Consider the following 15001-nt stretch of genomic DNA (forward strand, 5'->3'; position numbering starts at 1 on the left):
AAAACTATTCTTAATAACGTTTCTACTACATTGATCGCACGTTTAGACATACCCTGAAGATGCTCGACTCTTGGATAGCTTAGAGCATAGAAAAAAGATCGCCGACCCGAATTTCACCGATACTACCAATGCAAAATGTTTTTCCGAGCTTTCCAAACACAATCCCATCCACAGAAATTTTTGCAGGGTTTAATCGACTAGTAGACGTGGATCACAAGCACCGAGTCCACCTTCAGACGTCCAGAACTTCGATTATTCAAGACCCATTCCTTTGGAGAAGGGCAAGCCTACCAAGCACGTCTTCACGTCCTACAGATGTTCAAAAACGATATCCACAGACAAGTACCACTCGAACTTTTCTTGGATAACGATACTACCAGTGCAAAATGTTTTTCCGAGTTTTCCAAACACAATCCCATCTACAGCAATTTTTGCAGGGTTTCATCGACTAGTAGACGTGGATCATAATCACCAAGTCCACCTGCAGACGTCCAGAACTTCGATTATTCAGGACAAAGTTCTTTGGAGAAAAGCAAGCCTTGGAATCAGCTACCAAGGCACGTCTTTACGACCTACAGATGTTCAAGATCGATGTCCACAGACAGGTACCACTCGACTACTTGAGTGTAATGGGGTTTATCTTTTTGTGCTTGGAGGAAATTCCTACGAAGTTCCTTATTTAAATAAGACAGAAATTCTTGGTGAAGGTGGACTAACTGGAAAATATTTATGTTCCAAAAAAGCGTACAATCATAACTTGATTGAATTTAGAGATAATTGTAACAAAATAATTCTTATTTAACTATGGTTTTTTGAAAAAAGTTGATATAATATACTTGTCGTATACTTTTATTTTGTATACTATACAACAATTGCGAAATGTATACCGTATTTCTGGTCTTAAGAGGTGATTTTTATTGTAATTGATGGAAAATTTTCACTTATAGTCTATTTTTATGAATAAGAGAGTAATAAAATAATAAAACATCGTGTTCCATAGGCCTACATCACTTCTTTTAATAGACAGTTATACTTCGACTATTTTCGTATGAAATAATAAAATTTCCAACTTTTATTGGAAACTAGGCACTTGTAAATCTTATGAATCGACTATGTACTCTTAAATATATAGAGTTTATGATAAATCCAGCCTAAAAATTTCGAAAATATCGACTCATTAAGTAATGTGTTATTTAGATTATTCCGTAATAATATTTAAAATGAGCGTACCAAGCTTTGGATTAGTAATTTTATTTTAATACTCTCTCGTACATAAAAACAGACTATAGAAACAAGTAAATAAGTTATTGGTGTTAGGCTTTTGTGAAGAAAACAGTGGAAAGCATCGAAGAAGGATCCCTAATTGCGAGCTTCCCCACTTGGAATATTTCTACGATTCTTGTATCTTCTTTAATTTGGTTTCTCCAGGTATTTCTTGGCCTCCATCTACCTCTTTGCCTTTGTGGTATTCACTGTATCATCCTCATCATCATTTCTGTAGGTTTTTTGTCCAAATTAGTCTTTGTACTTCTTCTTCTATTTCTTTATTTTTCTTCAATTTTATTTCTTTATTTCTTGTAATATTTGGTACGAATATGGTTCTCAGTATTCATCTCTCGATTCTCTTCTTCTTTTTTATTTATAACTGTTGTTTCCATGGCTTACACATTCACTGGTTTTACGAGGGCCGTTCATATAGTTCACATAAAACAATAATTTTATTACTACAGTTATTTTTGTCACTTGTAATATCTGTGGACAAGCTTTTCAATACCCTCTTCAAAGAAAGTTGTCTAATGTAGCCTAACCGTTCATTAACCTAACCTAACCTAACAATAGAGTACAAAAGAGACCTTCGAAAAATCAGGAAATTTGGGTCATTTGAAACTACAGATTTGCGTCCTTGCCCCCCCCCCCTTCATCATGCACATTCGACACCATTCACGCACAAAACCATCACTTATGAAGTTTTCTCCATACAAACGACTCATTCTTCGAAGGATTTCTGCATTATTGTAGCCTTCAGCCTGTAGAAAACGAATTACACTTGGTGGGAGCATCAATAATAGCGGATATGTTTAGCACAACGCCGACTGACACCTGAATTCCAACAATGGACGGAGTGAGTAGTACGAGAGCTTCGGAGTCGCCTACAGCGTTCCAAAAGTTGAAAAAAAAACGTCTTTTTACTTATATTCTTGCTTTTGATTAACTTTTCATTTGTTCAGAATGTTTTTTCTTGGTCTTAAGGATGCTGTAACTTGATATATAAATAAATTGCTACCAATCGTCATATTTTGGTCTCTATGTTGTTATGCGGAACACCCTGTATAATATTCGATTTGATTCACTTCTTGTGGTATGCGGTGACTCGATTATTCACACAGTTCAGCGTATTTTATTTCATACGTTATTGAGTGTACAAGAAAATCGAAATTCGAGAAGTAGTTTCTTATAATAAATATCATATATATATATATATATATACCACCTAGAATAAATATCAACGTAATGTCTTACTGCAACAATTCTAGTACGCCTTCGGTTCGTAGGCTGCAGCATTCAGTCTCAACAAAACTTTTAATAATACCAAACAAAACTAACGATAAAAAACGCGGTTTTATCTGTCATTAATAATAGTATAAAAACACATTTATTCACGAGTTAAATAAGAAAAAAAATCGAACAGTATTAACAATATGTTTCATTTGACATAACCTCAAAATTAGAGTATTACGTCACTGAACATAGACACATAGAAAAATAAAAAAGAAGACTTGAGAATAAAAGAAGAAAAGAATCAAATTAAGTATATGAGCTGTGTTAACAAACAACAAAAAAAAAGACCTTAAGAAGTTTGTTTGTCAATTTATCATTCAAGAAAGCCTTAATCTTGAATATATTGTCCTATGGGTTTGATCCAACCTTCAACAAGCTCTTAGAGACCTTGGTAAAATCGTTCTTAGTCGTATTGTATCTCTTTTGGAAACAAATTTCTTTCCACACAAAAGTATCGTTTTGGATCTGATTAAATAGTAATGTGACCCCAATTTGGAATGATTAGAAGATCCAAGGGAGTCCAATCCAAAGCTAGAACAATATTCAAGCGTCAAATTTTCAAAATTAAAACTATTAACTGTGAGGTTTACTCATTAAGCGTATTTTTTTACCTCCAATTCCATTTATTTTGCTTCAAACTTTTGTTTCCAATAACAAATCATGACATATTTGAATTGAGGTGTAAGAATTTTTATATATTGTCATTTAGTTTAGTAACTTCCAGTTGTAACTAACATCTGTCTCTCTTTTTACTAGCTTTGCATGTATCTACTTCTATTTCCTTTTCGTTATTATTGTTATTCCTTCTTTTGTTCTCTTTTTTGTATCTTTCATAGTATCTGCGAAGTTTTCTTCTTCAGTGGTTTCTAGTTGTTGATTTTTGTTCAAGTAAATTCATGATTTATCTATGGTAACAACATTCTTGCACGTTATATCTTTACTTTTAGTTATTATCGTTTACATTTTATTGGTTATTATCATTTCTAGTTAACGTCTTCATCGTCATTATTAATATTTTGTTTTACCAATACCGATTATGTATAAACGTTTACCTAAAATAATTATCACGTAAATTCCTTTCGAATTGATTGAGATATAAGCAGATACTCATCTTCAGAGACCGAGTAATTTCGTTACGACACGCGATCCACTAACAATTTAATGATTATACAAGGAAATTTTTATGAGTAGCTTTTCTTATTATTATATACTTTTTTGCATGTAATTCTCTATGGGATATAAACATTAATTTCTCAAAAAACAAACTACAAGTTGAAAGCTCACCCTATAATTAATTCATTAAATTTCAAAATAATACACTTTTTGTAAAGTTTGTATCCGAATTCACACCCAATGTGCATCGACCAGAAACTTTGTCGATAGAAAACGTTGAGGATGGCCTCGAATAACCACAACAGCTGAAGATAAACGTTTTGTATTGATCAGTAAATCTGATCGACGACTCAAAGGCCCAGAAAGTGCAGTTCATATCAATTAATTTGAGGATCTCTCTAGGAGATTTAGAAAAGGGTTGCTGTTGAGAAACCTCTTGGTTGAAGTATGCTAAAGAACAAATTTGACACATGAAAGATGAGGTTTTGATATGTAATCCTAATTTTAAAATACAGAGAATGCTTTATGATTGAAGGGGTTTTGAAGAAAGACAATTGAAAAATATGAATGGGATAAATGTAGTGCATTCTAGACAGAAGATCCAAGATGCCATTCGACCAAATCGGATTGAGTTGATGTGAGACAAACAGGGAATCAGAAAGAAGTGTCTTATTTTCATTTAACAGCTTTGGATGGATCCAAATAGACGCCGAGTTGAACAGACTTCGGAATAACAAAACAAATTTGTCTACGAAATAACTGATAAAAATGATCAAGCAAACATTATAATTAATGATAACATTGATGAAAATGAAGAAAGTTTAAAGTTACATTCTACAAAATGGAGAAACTACTGGAAACATCAGAATGGAAGCTGAAATTTGGAAGACTATGGAAGGGAGAAGATCTGGTCGATTAGGAAAATAGCTGGTAATACAAGAAAGATGCCAAAAGATTGAGAAATTGAAATGTTATTACCAATTTTTGAGGCTTTACCTGGGTGAGTATGGAATGGAAGACGAAGATCTTTGGTAGGTACCAAGAAAGAGGGATATAATTGATTTTTTGGGTCGCAGTGTATACGAGACCCCAAATCCATATTTATATACATGATGGAATGGAAAAAAAGATATCAAAACATGCGATAGATCAAATTGGAACCAGAATAATTGAGGGAACATCCCTAAAAGTATAAGAAGAGGAAAACTTGGTTAGAACATATAACAATGGAAGAAGAAAAAAAAGAAAACGTCATAGATTAATAATATTACGTCATAAACGTTTTAAAGAAAAAATTTGTTGCGAAATATGTAAATTTATAAATTTTGTAATAGTTATTCTGAATGCGACATACTGTATACACCTACCTCGAAAAGTAGGACAGCTTGAAAAAAATAGATGAGGCACGAGCCTTTTCTTAAATCTAGTCCACTCGTGCTACTACCGCTACCTCTTTCTATTAACGATATACGGGGGTAAGAAGAAGAATATTCTGTGAAGGACTATTACGTTGAATCATTTGGGTGTGTCCGACAAATCGTTTGTTATTTGTGTAATGCAAATCAGATTTTTAAATTTATTTTTATTGCGTCGAAGGTGTAGTATGATTGAGGTTATTGTTCAATCGATATTGCATGACGGATTTGTAGTTTTTTTTAGTCGATATTTCGTACTGTTTTCCTTATTTTTATAACGTAATTTGTTACACTCAATTGTCGATTTGAAATTAATATTTTTTTTCATAGAAATACAAAAATATCAATCAATAAAATAGTCTAGTGAATCAAGGTAAAAAAATCAGGATTATATCTAAAAGAAGTGACGTGTTTGAGTTGCGTTATCTCGAAATATATCGAATTTTCGAGAAAAATGATAAGGACTATTCTTGTAGATCGTCGAACTGGAAATTATGTAAAAAAAAATTTTCATAAATTCACAATCAACAATTTGTTGATGAGGACAATTGCTGTCTCGAAGCCATATAAAACAACGCCGTAATTTTTTAACAGTTTTAACGATAAAAACTTATTTAAAAGTATGCCGAAAGCAAATTTTCCTTTTTTTAGTCCTGATGTTAGAAATTCTGAAGGTTAAAATCTCTTTCGAGATTCATTTTTAGACATGCATTTCGGTTCATTAAACATACTTTCAAAATTACAATCATTTTATGAAGAGTTTGGTCCTTATATATGTATCTTGTTCTATGGATTCAGATGTATTTTTAAATCCTGGAGAGTCCGATAAGTGCTGCACTGGACATTAAGCACTAGCATTAGTATTAATTTCAAATATTTCATCCAGGATTAACAGGCACAAACTCCAAAACTTCTTATTTTTATCTAAAAGTATCGCAAGGTTTTATTTAAAAAATGCTGCAAAAGAAAAAGCATTCTCCATGAAAATCCCCAACCTACTGGTGGAATCTATTTTCCATAAGACAGTAAATCTATTTGGGCAGAATACCAGGAAAGCAAGAAAATGTTAAAGCACAAAATCAAAGAATCCAAAAGAACTTTGCTAAAGAATCGACTGTGACATCTGAGGAGATAAGATCCATCGTAGTCAAGCACCAAGCTACAGGCAGGAAGCAGAAAGATCAAAAATAGGAAAGCACCAGGACCAGTTGTCGAAGCAACTCCTTCTAACAGTATACAATAACCTAGCAGGCTCTGTAGACTTCCCAGAGACATGGAAAGAAGAAAGACTAGTACTGCTAGGTAAAGGAAACAAACCATTATAAAATCCATCATCTTTCAGGCCCATTTGTTTTCTCGATGTAGAGGGGAAATTACACCTGTTTCTCGAAAGATTTAGCGTACTGGAGGTTTAACAAGATGGCAGTTAGAAATGCCTTCAATAACTAATCGTGGCAATTCAATAAGTTTAGATTGTAAAGAATCAATCGAAGTAGAAAACGACTCCAGGATCTTTGAACTGAACAGTGGAATACCACAGGGATCAGTACTGGATCTAATTCATGTACGATAGGTTCTCTAGAATATAGAGACCAAAAGGAATCACGTAGTTCAATAAAACCAGAAGCTATTGACATATGAATGGAAAATTGGGCAAATATAGTTCCATGTAACTAAATTAGAGCATCTCAAGGTATATATAGTTGAACAGTTGTGTTCGAATTGAATTTTCGTGAATAATTAGCATGCTATACGCTGTAGTGGTTAAAAATAAAAACAAAAACGATATATATCAATGAAATACTAATTATTTAACGTTTAATAAAGAAAGATGTATAATTGGGTGTTTGTCATTAACGACTTGGATCGCGTGTACTTAACAACGATCTATTTGGAAATTTTATAAATATCTATCTCTCTAACGGAGTGTGCTTTGTTAGTAGTTAGTTCGAATAGTTTGTGTTTGTTACAACATCTTGAAATGCAGATAGTAAAAGTAACCACGCCCTGCCTCGAATCGGTCGTCAGTCTACTTTTATTTCTTTACGATGGTCATGCAGCGGCAAACTTCGTATGGTCTCCATTGTGAAATATAAATCTCAAGGTTTTTTCAATGAAGTAGGTATTAAGTGTGGTACAGGGTGTAACACGCAACGAAAAAAATTTCGTAATCACTCTTGTTTATCAAAAAGTTTACAAACAATAATTATCTCAATAACTAGCTTACCAAGCAGAATTCCTACTGCCCCAATCGATAAATAAAACACATAAAGTTTGTATAAAATGAACTTAAAACAAATAAAAAAGCTTTATTACAACTTACTAACTGTTTAAAAGGTTTTAATACAGTCTGTTAATCAATTTAAACCTTTCTGATTAACTATATTTTTTGTTATGTTTTTTTAGTCTTCAAATAAACAAAGATGACTTGCGTACAACGACCGGCCTTGCGATTTATTTTTGGCCAACGCAATAGCCAGGCGTACCAGAAATTGTAAACGTTCGAAATCGAATGGTAAATCATCGGTATACGTGGTATTGAGACATCCTGTATTTTCCCTTTATGATTATTGCCTCAATGACGTTTTTCACAGCCAATCGAGGCTGGTTAATGATACGCAGCATGATTAAAACTGATCCTATTTTTAACTGCAAATTGTGAAGTTGCAATCAAGGAAATTCCAGTGAATTTAAAATAATAATTGACCTGATTGGTTGAATCGAGATCCTCGAAATTTTCAGCCAATAAGTTCTTCTTTTGAGTGTGTAATGTGACAGAAATCTGTCGAGGTGTCAACAGGGCTTTTATTATAATTGCATTCTTAGCCTATCTACTTCATTGGCACTCATTAAAGAACGCAATTCTGCTATAGCAATACAAATCTTTTCTTAATCTTTCTCTCTCTTTGATCATCATTCATCAGACATCTCTTTGATTGACTGCGACGACCTAAATCTTCTCCTCATCATCGTAAATTGTAATTAATCAAAATGAGAAAAGTTTTCGCGCACCTCCACAAATAATTGAAGACCAAAATGAGCCAAATCGGTCCAGCCGTTCTCGAGTTTTTGAGAGACTAACGAACAGCGATTCATTTTTATATACATATATAGACTGTCGGGTCTCTAGAGATGAAAAATCCTCGAAAAAATGAAAGAAACTTGGTCTGTTATATTAATGATTTGAGAAATAAAACGCGTTCATGAAAAACTATTGATCTAGATGAACTTATCAATTATTTCATGGATTTTAATGAGAGTATGAGCTCTAAAGTATCTACAAATCTCGAAAAAAATCATTTTCTTACACCTGTAGATAGATTTGATCTAAAGTTAAAACATATACTGAAAGGAAAGAAATGATGAAGTTGGTATAAAATGGATTGAATAGAAACTAGAGACGTTGAATGATGTTGAATGAATTAGAAGATGAAGAGTTTTACACAACGATTGCATCAATAATGAGGTAGAAAGAAGAAGAAAAATTATAATTATCAAGGATAACTTTAAAATACAAATTAGTGGATAAAGTTTAGTTATCTATCTGCGATTTGTAGCTGTTCTTTACTCATTAAATATTATTAGGCCCAAAGGTTTTTGATTTCGAAGTATATCACTCTTCAATTCCATTTTTGAGTGTTTTTCACCACACTTTCAAATCTCTTCTAGCCTCATTCAACCATTTTTTCTTGGTCTTTCTTTTCCTTTCTTTACCAGCTTCCATACCTTTTAGTACTAGTTTTAATCGTCTATTAAGCAATTTCGATCCATTCGTTTTAATTTTATGGGTTTAACTTAATTACTGTGATAATTTCTTCGTGAATTAAGTACAGTCGAAGAAATTGACAACACTACAAGAAGACGTACAAAACAAGTAGCAGAAATATTAACTTTAAAATAAAGTATTGAAAAAAATAGAGAAGAAACTAAATATTTCGTTAATGTATGAATAGAAATCGGAATCAACTTCTGAGGAAGAATTTAAAATAGGTTTTGATGGAGATTCAGCTGGAGAAAACTAGAAAAATATGATTGTGGAAGGTGTGGTTTGGATTGGATTCAGTGTATTCACTGTCTTAAATGGATGCGTTAAAATTAATGATAAAGTACAGATTTTCATTTTTTTTTGTAGCAGTTACATTCTACCTTAAGAAAAAATACGACAGATCACCCTGATTTATCATAATTGTAATATTTTGAAGATCGGTTTTTAGAATACATTTTCTTCGAGTTCATCACAAACAATAGTTGTAATCTGACATTTCTTTGCATTTGCAGCACCGCACGATGTTCTCACTATTGTTTTTACACGACTTTTTTCTTACAACCATATTTGTTTCATTCTTCAGCGTTGATAAATGGTCATAGTTATTATAACAATTGGATTTGCGCGCACCAGATTCGGTTGATCGTTATTTTTAAATTTATTGAATTGGATATCGAGATTCAGAAACTTTTAGTAATTCCCATTGTTTGAAATGTTTCTATTTATATACCTAATATAGCGATGGATATTTTTTTAAATGTATTTTCATATTTTTCAATATACGATTTAATTGTTGTGTCTTTCAACACAAAAATTTCATCAGTTCTAACGAGAGAACGTCAAGGGTGTGGACCTGCCAAAAAAAGGAGATTTATTTGATTGTGAAAACTGGAAATTCATCATGATACTGAAAGTGACGTTAAAAGAATCGCCAAACGACAAATAACGCAAAAATCAAGGTTGGCGACGATATTAAATAATCCTGGAATAAAAAAAGACAACAAGAAGATATCTAATTAAGTTTTATGAATTATAAAGAAGTATTTGAAGTACAGAAGGAATATAGAAAATCTTGGAAGCCTACGGACTACCATAAGTACGAGAATGGTTCCAGAAGTATCTGGTCCAACAAAAAAAAACATGAAAACTTTGTAAAAAAATATTTTCAGCTCAATAAACTTTTTCCAACTCTTAATTGTTGGAAGATTTTTGACAACCGAGCCATTTCTTCAAATCCTGGAATAGAAAATAATCCAACGGCCTGAATCTGGCGAATAAGATGCTTGAAGTAGCAATTCAAACTTTAATTAATCAATTTTGATCTTTGCAATAACGGATTTGTTAGCTGGTGCATTATCTTGATGGAACAACTCATTTTTCTTAATCAAATGTGGTCGTTTTTGCTCGATTTCTTCGCTGAATAAGTTCGCATAAGTTCGTCGTTGATAGTTTTTCCTTTTTCAATATAGTCGATCAAAATTATCCAAAAAAAAACGACGTCTACAAGTGGAACGATCTTTGTCTTCTTTGGAGCCCGTTTTCCTTTTTCAGTCCATTATTTTGATTGTTTTTTTTTTGCTTTTGGCGTGTAGTGATGGATCCACGTTTCATCCATGTTTGCGAAACTTTGTCGTATACTCGATGGTATATCTTCACGACGCTGTTCTTGCGCACAGCTTCCTCATATCCAAATTTTAACTTAATATGCGATGTACTGTACTTTTTGAAACACCCACTAAGTCTACTTCAGTACTACATCATGAATTTTCTTCAACATTTCTTGACTCTCAACCTCATTTGTTCGACCACTGTGCTGCTGGTCTCCACAGAACGTACAGTCTCGTCTAAACAATGCTACACAATATTTTACTGTTGAAAACTAAGGATCAGTCTCACCTAGAGTGAAAACTACTTCAGTTTTCGTTTTGGTCCAGCTAACGCCTTTCAAATAAAAATGTGTTATTTTTAAAGAAACTACCGTAATCTCTAGGTGAATTCAGGTACTTCTTGGACCATTCTGGTACACTAGAATAATACAACTTGTTTATAAGAATTGCGCAACCAAAATTCAGCACGAAAGACAGGTATCAACTGGAACCTGTTCGCGAATGACATACATACATATATACACAATCTTTTGGTCAAATAGGTTGAATAACGAATACCTTAGGGCAATAATCTCAATCCTACATATATTCAGTTGATCACTTGTATAGATCTGACCAATAATTTCCAGAAATTCTTGTACAAACAAAGGAAGGAGATTGAAGAAGACTTTCCACGGTTACCAACAGTCAGTAGCTATTTAAACCAAAACTATTCGACTATGACCTACAAATTCAAAAACACATATCCAAATTACGTGACAACGTTTTTTTTTTTATTGTTTTGTAATTGAACAACGACTTACAGATTATGATAATGAAGTTAAAGAATCCAATGATTTGTTTTATGAATTTAGACCGTTTACACTATGAATATCATCAACGATTCCAAAAATTTAATTAAAGTGATTAAAACATTACATGATGATACTGATCCCTTTTTATAATATAAATTTGAAAATAATTAAATTTCCACACTTTGAAACGTAAAAATTTATCTAAGAATTCATCAGGCATTGCCTGTATTTGTAGCTTTTAACGAGCGATCTTTTTTGGAGTTAAAAATCGTTAAAAGGGGTGCGGTAGCCCTGATGATAGCCCTAACCATGGTGTATGCCCTTCGTCGATCAATATTCCATCAAAGTAAAACATATTTCTTCTTTGGTTTCTAATTTCTTTCTAAAACAATTTTTCCATCGAGAACCCATTTTAACTAAAAGTTTCCATAGTTTCCGAGAAAATGAAGCCTTTATACAACTCAATATCTAATAAAATCTCATCCTTTTTGATAATAATATAGAGTTTAGTTTGATATTTATGGTATTATATGATAATTTCATTTGATTTAATTAGTTTTTCTACGAGAAAATGTCGAAATGTGCCACTCCTTTCCGTCCTGTATAAATAAACGATTCACCCACTTCGAAAATAATTTCAGTTCATCATATCAATGGAATTAGAATGATAAAAATCCAGATCGATGGGCGTTAGAATTTCCATTCATCTATCAGAGGGCCGTCATCAGCAAACAATGGTTTTTAATAAATTCGATTTAAATAATAACAATTAGCTATTATAATTTATAATCGGACACACTTTATACTAAAATGATACTAATTATTTAATAATGATTAATGACGCGTTGATTGCATGAAAGGATGATGTATTGAACATAATTTGTAATACAGAAATTGGCGGATCGATATTTTGAATATTTTTATCGACGTATACGAGGTGTGGTTATTAAATAACGAAATCTGAGCAGACCCGTTGACGCTAGAGCTTTTGGTCAGGAATTTTTTGGTACCAATTTAGTGTTGTGGAACGTACATGAACAAGTAATCTAGGTACCCAACGCGTCTAGGGCGCCCTCTAGGCGCTCTGTCTCGTTATTTAATAACCAGACCTCGTATTGCTTCAATTACTTCTTACAATTACCGAAAATGTTTTTAAAATGTTTATTTTTATATTCAATATTACTTATTCTGATAAGAAACTCGGAAAATATTGTTTTTAAAGGTTAAAAAAATTAGAAAACTACCGAAAATATCTATAGACTTCATGTTGAAAGATTTGTTGTATCGGAAACATTTCAGATACCCCCCGTAGTTTTCTAACGATATTACGAAATAAAATATATCAGCGTATGACAATTTTTTAGAGGATTCCATCAATTTTAGAACATTGTAATCTTAAATATCGAAATAAACTGATTTTTGAATTTGTTAATGATTGATGCTACTTTGTATTGTATTCCGGGAGTTATTATTCACTATTATTCACTAGCATGACAAGTTCAAGGTCTTCGCAATGATGTAAATGAAGACTGAAATCCCTAATACACGTCATAACTTGTTAAGTATCTAGTAAAAACAGATTTATTGTATTTTATCAAATTTTTTTTTATTCTGAAGCGCGTTTCGATAACCAAGTTATCGTCTTCAGAGACTGAAGGTAAACAGATCAATACGAATATCACAAACGCTTCCAGGAATTCCAACTTCACTGCCTAATGTCCCTACAGTGTTTATGTGTCTTTGTTTGGAATTTCCACGACGAAATGCCGAGAAAATTCAACTAAGATGATAGTTTAAAATTCTTACTTCATAAAGAGACTCGATCGATGAATCATTATTTGGCATAAACACGCAATAACTGGATTTTGAAAAGTAGAAGACATCTAAAACTAGCTGGTGTTTCCATTTGTGAACTGTGTGAAAATTTATTTGTGATTCCAAGTTTAGATGCTAGTCAGAAATTGAAGAGGAGTGATTCAAATAAACATTTCTTACCTTGTAATGGAGGATCTTGATCTTGAGATTTCGATGCAAATATATAAAGTTTCTATCTTCATCTGTTATGTTATTAAAATTTTTGTCGATGTTTCTTGAATGAGGTAAGCATTTGATGCATTCAGGAAGGAATAAATTCAATTCGGTTTGATATGATTTGATTCTAACATGAAAAGTTTTGGTGGTTCTGGTAAGCAATTTTCGAGGGTTGAATAGGATTTTACTTTCCACTGGTATAAATATAAAGTCTAATTGGAATTGTGAGAGCTGCACTCCATTCTTTGTTAGTTAAAAAATGTCATGCTTCAAGATTTCAAGTTGAGTCTTAAATGAAAATTTCTTATAAATTTGAGTGTTTTATGTTTAATAATTTGTTATTAGGTTCCTAAGTTAGCCCCTGTTCTATTCTGCAAGTGATTATAAGAAATATTTAAACAAGAAAAAACTATGTAAGATTCAATGCTTCAAAATATCAATGGTACAAGATACAAGATAATTCCTACAAAGTAGGAAGCAAAAAATTGTTCAATAAGAACTAGGAAACGAAAATGTAGTGAATTCTGAACAAAAATTTATTACTGAATGTGATTTTTCGAAAGTAGCTCGTTTTTAAATCTCGATTGTGGAATAAATAATTTATAAACTGTTGACTGCGTATAAAGGACGTTTGTTGGGAAAAAATTGTTCCTATTACATCATTTTTAACTACGATTAAATGTAATCTGAATACAACAAATTATTGCCAAAGATTTTTTGTTTTTTATCCTATAGTTTACAAATAAAGTGAATTAGCAAACTTCTTATTACGAAGAAATCTTTGAAATGAACACAACAAAATTTTTCAATCGAATATTCTATCAAAAATTGATAATAATAATAAAATATAAAAAAAAATAAGTTTTGAATTATAAAATTAATCCCAATCAAATAATAAATCCACTGTTTTGTTTGTATTTCCATTTTAAATGCATCCAGTTTTTATCTAGTTTTGAATCTACTCAAATCGACTTGTTTAGAACGCATCAATTAGATATGGGAAATAAATTCAGCTGTCATGAACCAAAACACATTCCACTTAGTTCTTTGTGGGCCATAATTCAAGCTAATTGGTTGGAGGTTCATGATAACAAGTTTGGCGCAACCCAAAACATAGTTTTTCACCATGTGTCCATCCTACTTCGCTCCTGAAGGATTTTTATGGTGTCGTTGCATTCCATTTGTCTTCGGAGTTAAGCATTGTCTCCACCAAGGTCTCAGATCTTTGGTATTCCAAAAAGACACGCGTTTTCGTCAGCTCCGTTGCAAGCTAAGCATTCCGTGGACTTCTTGTACTTTTGAAAGTTGAAAATACGTATAATCAGACAGAATTTGCGTCTGGTATTAGTTAGTACTGCAGTTTTGAGATGTTTACACCTCCAGGTGCAACTTTCCATGGAAGATTCCTCCCTGTGTCTCCTCAGTTTTGACATGGTGTGCATCGTCTTTGTCGTTTCTTGTTCGACGATAGAAAAACTTCCTTTCCTTGTATAGTTGTTTGGTAAACTTTCTGGGGTGACCCCGAAACATCAAAAATATGTAATGAGATTGTTGAGTGATTATGAAGAGAAAGAAAAACTGAAAGTATTTTCTGTTTCTTTCCAAAAACCATTATTCCTACAAGTCTTCGTCACACAAAAAAGGTGGGTTGCTCTTTTTTTCTACTTGTATTCCCCACGCAAAAAGAAGTGTTTGGTTTCACACTGTTTTGGGAGT

The sequence above is a fragment of the Diorhabda carinulata genome, chromosome 4, assembly GCF_026250575.1.
Source record: "Diorhabda carinulata isolate Delta chromosome 4, icDioCari1.1, whole genome shotgun sequence".
In the NCBI taxonomy this organism is placed as follows: domain Eukaryota; kingdom Metazoa; phylum Arthropoda; class Insecta; order Coleoptera; family Chrysomelidae; genus Diorhabda; species Diorhabda carinulata.